This window comes from Melanotaenia boesemani, chromosome 17, assembly GCF_017639745.1.
Source record: "Melanotaenia boesemani isolate fMelBoe1 chromosome 17, fMelBoe1.pri, whole genome shotgun sequence".
Taxonomy (NCBI): Eukaryota; Metazoa; Chordata; class Actinopteri; order Atheriniformes; family Melanotaeniidae; genus Melanotaenia; species Melanotaenia boesemani.
The window spans coordinates 20,162,315-20,168,314 of record NC_055698.1 but is presented as its reverse complement, the minus strand read 5'-3'; positions in this window follow the sequence as shown (position 1 = coordinate 20,168,314).

The window sequence follows — 6,000 nt, the reverse complement described above, 5'->3', positions numbered from 1 at the left end:
ATGCACAAGACAGTCACGAAGCAAAAGTTTGAGGAAGTTTTACCTTATTTGTTTATGTAATCTGATAATGTAATGGGAAAGCTATTCACTGTAAACAAACCACTGCCAAAGTGTTAATGATAAACATAAGAAACAGTGTAATAAATAGTTTTAGTTAAAAAAAGTGCTTTATTATTTGGGTTCTTAGATGTAAAGATCAGAACAGGGCATAACAAAATGCATTAACCAAACATGGACAAATGTTAATACATGGTGCACAAGGATGCGTGTTGCATTCAGTTTATGAAAGATTTAAGGAATATAATGTGCCAAACATTAACATGGAATGTTAAATGTCATCACAATTAGAAGCTTTGAATGTTTTTTCAAGCTGTTTTCATTCCCACCCCCCCCCCCCCCACCCCACCCCCTCCCACTGTCAGATTTTTAGTTGCACTCCTGGTTTTTGTCAGGTTATTCGACTTAAATCAACACAGGCTTCTGGCAATCTGTGAAAAGCAAAACAGTCACATATATTTTAAATACAGATAAAAATACGTGACAGAGAAAAAGAACAACATGTTTACTTGTAACAATGATTCAAACTGTTGATGAAAACATGGCACCCAACATGTGCGGTGTTTGTGCAGGGGTGATGGGAATGGTGGAGATGGACGAATTTGGAGATAGAGAGATGGACTTTTCTGTGTGGGACATGACGGATCCAGAGTCTGGAGAGTTTCAGGTAAAATCCCTGCTTCTTCATGTCATCACTATGATGCAACAACTGAGAGAAGACATTAAGTTACAGTAGGTATTTAGCTGGTGGAATATTTCAATTGTGTTGATCTGTTTATGATGGCTGAAGGTAAATAAACACAGACAGACACATGAAGCACAGACTAAGGGTATTGGGTAGGGATGGTAACTACAGGTGTTTGTTGCTATTTGTGCTTTCAGGTGGTGTGTGTGTATAACAGCAGTTTAAAGCAACTGGTCATGCAGAAAGGTCTGAACTTCCAGTGGCCCGGAGGCTCTCCACCTCCAGATGTGCCCAAGTGTGGCTTCAAGAACGACAACCCAGCCTGCCTCACACGTACGAAATACACACAGACATATATTGATATAGCTCGAGATGCAACTACAGACACAACTACAGAGTACAGACACAGCTAAACACAATGAAATACTCATAGAGACACTGTAAAAACATACAAAGAGGCACACAGCTACTGTCCACAGTACAAGTATGAACTATGGACACATATAGTCACAAATTAACACAGCAGGCACACCTAAAAACACACCTGGAGGCAAACTTACAGACCTCATACTGCATGTATAAACACATTGACTGACCCCAGACACAACTACAGACTACAAACACACCTACAGGTCGTGTGCGTGGGACGGCGAACATGAGAGAACCCAAGTGTGTCAGCGAGGGGAAATCTGCATACAGGCAGGAAGAAGGTGATGAAGATGGGAAGACAGAAAAGGAAGAGGGAGGGTATTATTTTCATTCTGCAACCTCGCAGTTCTTTATGCTGCCGCCTCAACATGTGAATGTTTTGTTCGTTCAGTAAAGGCCCGGATGGGACTGAGCTGCAGGCAGAGATGAAAAGCTCTTTGATGCTTTTCAAAGCACTGACAGACTGGATTGAGCTCATGACCATAACAGTTCAGATTGTTTTTATTGCTGGTTTTCCCTGACCTCATTAAGTGGCTGCAGTGCCTGTGTACAAATACCACATGTCTGTATGTTCAGCCACTTGTTTTGGAAATTAGTCATTTGTTTTTCTTTTTTTGATCTCTTGTGCTTCTAACCACACAGGGTCCTGATTGGTTCTCATCCTCCTCTTCACTCCTTCCACTTTTATCTATTTTAATCATCTTGTTTGTGTTCAGTTTTCAGATTTTAATTTAATTTTTTTTTTTTTATCTCGTGTCAGGAATTTATTTCTTTTCTTTTAACAGTTTGACAGAATCTCTTGGAAGCTGTTCGTCACCATGCAGCTCCAGCTGGAGCAGGTGAGGGTCAAAGGCCGATCAGAGGCACCTCAATAAAGTCTGTAATGATGGGCATGTTATCTTGCACCTTTTCCACCCAAGCACCTGTTTCAGAATCAGCTTTGTACAGTAAAGAGCATTTTACAGTACAAGGAATTTCTCACGGTGACAGGTGCAACAGCAAAATTAAAGTGCACTAGATAAAAAGAAGAAAAGGTAGTGATGTACAGTTTTAATATAAACGCAATGGAATAAGGAAAAAGAGTTTGGGAATGAACCTGCCAACTCTCCAGTGATATGCTGACTTCTGTAATCTGCTTTTACTCAGACTGAACAGAAACTGCCTAGTTTGAGGTTCTCAGCTCACTTGAAGTATTCTGATTTAATCAAGCCTCTTTTCCACTTGTACCTACTCGACTCAGCTCAATTTAACTTGGTTTAGATCATTTTCCATTACAACTGAGTGGGAGCTCAATGTGGGAGGGGTCATCATAGCAAGGCGGCCTGAAAGTCCTGTGACATCATATGTATGTGACACAAACACGACACAACAATGGAGAACATCAGTGGCTTTTCATCAGACTCGAGCTTAAAGAAGAAAGTCAGACGATGAGGAAAAACATTCTGGAAAAGTCCAGGAGAGTTTGGTGAGGTTCGTGTAATCGCTTTCATGGCTCATCCTGTGACATCACCCTCTGGCCAATCAGTGGCCAGCAGTCAGTAGATGTCATATTTTCAGCTCGACTCGGTTTGGATCCAAGTAGATCCAAAGAGGTACTAATGAAAAAGGGCTGTAAATTAGTCCAGTTTTAATGAACTTTTGCACTTTTATTCGTACTACACTTTAGTTGCTGAAATGATCCTCTTTTAATTATTGTGATCTGCACGGACAGTTGTTGTTTGCAGAGTTAGAAATTGTTCAGGAAACGGCAGGTGTGTAAAAGTTAGTGATAACTGTGCTTAAAAGTCCAATCAGGTGTAACACTGATGGGAAAAATGGATAGCAGGTTTGTTTCTGCATGCTAAATCTAACTTTGTTTACTAGTTCTGCGTCCTTCAACCTGTTGAGCCTCTCCTCCTTCCTCAGTGCACTCTTCTTCTCCTCCGTCATATCTTTCTTCCCCACCATCTTTCTCATATCCCAGGTTTCTCTCCTCTCTACTACTGTACCCAGAGCGAGGGCCCTGGTCTCAGCAGCTTCCTGTCTCACAAAAGACCCCTCTGTTTCCCCCCTCTGAGCTTCCTTTGCTGCCACCCCACCCCCTTCCTCAACACCCCTGTGGTACATTCCCTCCCTCTCCCATGGTGCATTCCTTATTGACCTCTGCCGGCTGAGGAGTCCCTCTGTCAGCGGGCTCTGTGAGAGAACTGAGCCTTTTCTGAACTGTGGAAGCACTCGTTCGGTTTTCCTTTCAGCTCCAATCCATCTGTAGAGTTTCTCTCCACATATGGGTTGAGTAGTTAAAGTTCGGCAGCACCTTCAGAAAATAGAATAAAATATTTTTCTTGTGTTTGTGGCCAAAAATGTTCAAATGTCAAATCAGAAATTTCCCACTTATCTGATAATCCTAAAAAGTTCAAAATCTGTTGGATAACTGACATTTTAGAAATCAATACTTAAATTTATAGAATAGAATTACACAGCAAAAAAGACTAAATAGTTCAATTAAATTTACTTGATCCTAAAAAAAAGTCCACAATTTTATAATATGGAACACAAGTGAGTTGATTTTCTCAGGATTCTGTGTTAATAAGCAACATTTTCTTTATACTTAGACCCAAATATAGATTTTTGCTGCTAATTTGCAATAACTGAACGATTGGTACATTAATGACACAGTTTCAATGATCATTTGTGAATATGAAGCTGAAGAAATAAAATGGAATATATGAGAACTTGTCTTGTTTGAGTGCTTTTTTATTTGGATCCCACAGTGTGCATTATTCTAACTTTACTTATTATCACTTAGCAAATAATAAATTAACCAGGCAGGCTTGATAGATTATTATTGCCACAATCACCTGAAACATTTTACAGCTGAAGGTAAGAAAAAGCTCAAACAAAAACCAAATGATGTGTTAAAGTTGAGATGTTAGACGAGTAATTCTGGTTTAGTTAAATAAAACAAACAGACATACAATTTTATGTCTGGATGAAAACGTATTTTGAAACAAACTTTTTTTAGTGTAACATGTTTGTTTATTTCTGACCTGTAACTGTTTAACCCATCCCACAAATGTGTTTGTTCATGTCTAAATTACCTCGTTGAACCTTTCGGAACAACGCCTACCTCAAACGCTTCCCGGAGCCCCACAAAAAGACAGTTCTGCTCAGCTGATGTGTTGAGAACAAGCCATAGAAACTCTCAAACCAGGAACACGGGAACAAAATCACGTCATTTTGTTCTTGTGGCTTCGAGAATAAGAACAAAGTTCTTGCTTATCACAGAGAATGTAACAGGCTTTAGTATCTTTGGTCTGAACCAGCGAAACATTAGTGTTGCTGTGGCTCTGGTTTCCTGACAAGAAGCCAGTGTTTTAGTGGTCAAAAAGCAAGAACTGGGTCAGTTTGGGGGGTTTTCAACAGAATCCGCAGACTGAACCAGTTTATTCTGTTTAATCTGCAAAAGCTTTGTCTAGCATGGAAAATTGGTGCTACACTAGCTCCATCATTCACTGTTACGCTATCTGTAGAAAGCTGAAAACACAGCTGTGTGTGTGTGTATGCCAGATCTTTTTAATAAGCTGAGTTAGAGCTGGAACATTAATAAACAGCAAGCAGCTAATTCTTAGAAACTGTAGACATTTCTGTTGATTTCAGATACTGAGACACTTCTTCTTAACAGGCTGGAACGAGCTCCTGATTGCATCATTCTCCCATCGCTCCATCTCTGTGAAGGACGGGATTTTACTGGCCACCGGCCTCCATGTCCACAGGAACAGTGCCCACAGTGCAGGTGTTGGAGCCATCTTCGACAGGTAATATAGAGATGTCTTCATACAGAATAACTGAATTTTCTCTGTCATTTAATACACATTTACACAAAACCTATTGGGAGGCCCTTGTGCTTCATTTTAAAATCAAAACCACAAAGATTCTGCTTCTATTCAGTACAAGGATAACTTACTGTTAGTCTGTAATAAACTAATCAGGAAAAATTAGTAAAACTCATTTCATGGTAAATTAACAGGAGAAGAGAAAAGAAGTGTTTTATCAACATAAATTTCTTTGTCTCTTATGTTTTCATGCTCCCTGTTTTTCTACAGTAATCCAGACTGACATTTTCCTCAGGTTTAGCCTGATTAGTGACTGGGCTGAGAATTTAGGGTGGTGTCTCTTTCATCTTTGGTTGGCTGCAACTGCTGTTTTCTGCCTTGGCTGTAATTGGGTGAGAGATTTAGCTGCTGTCCTACTGCCTGTAAGGAGTCGGTGCATGCCAGGGAGGCTGGTGATTAATGCTTACCCTTAAACATGCATGCACACCCACACTCAGTCTTAGACATAGCACGAATCGTAGCATTTTTTAATATATATTTTTTAAATCAATATATATATATAATATACAAATGTCCCCTGAAACACTTGAAATTCTGTTCATGCATAAGTGTACATCCCATCATATGTTATAAAATTTCTTGTGGCATAGTTTTTATTGCCTTGAATTCATTTTTATTTTTTGTGGTCAAAACAGTTATTTAATGATTATTAGATCCAAATTCACAAGATGTTGATGATCATTAGTTATTTAAATGATTGAGACAAGCACTCTAAGTCTCTGTCTAATCTAGGGTCATGGATGCAATAAATTTCATAAAATTATTATAACTGCTGTGCTGCGTTTTTCACCCGGGATAATTTAGGAGAAAGGAAAGACGGTTTTGTCCAAGTGTAGGAAAATATCATGAAAGCACCAGGACATGATGCAAAAGGCTCACTGTGGGAATGGGTGTGTTTTGTTTACAGTATGTTGAGAATGGCAGATGTTTGGTGTTAGAATAATTTTTTTTATG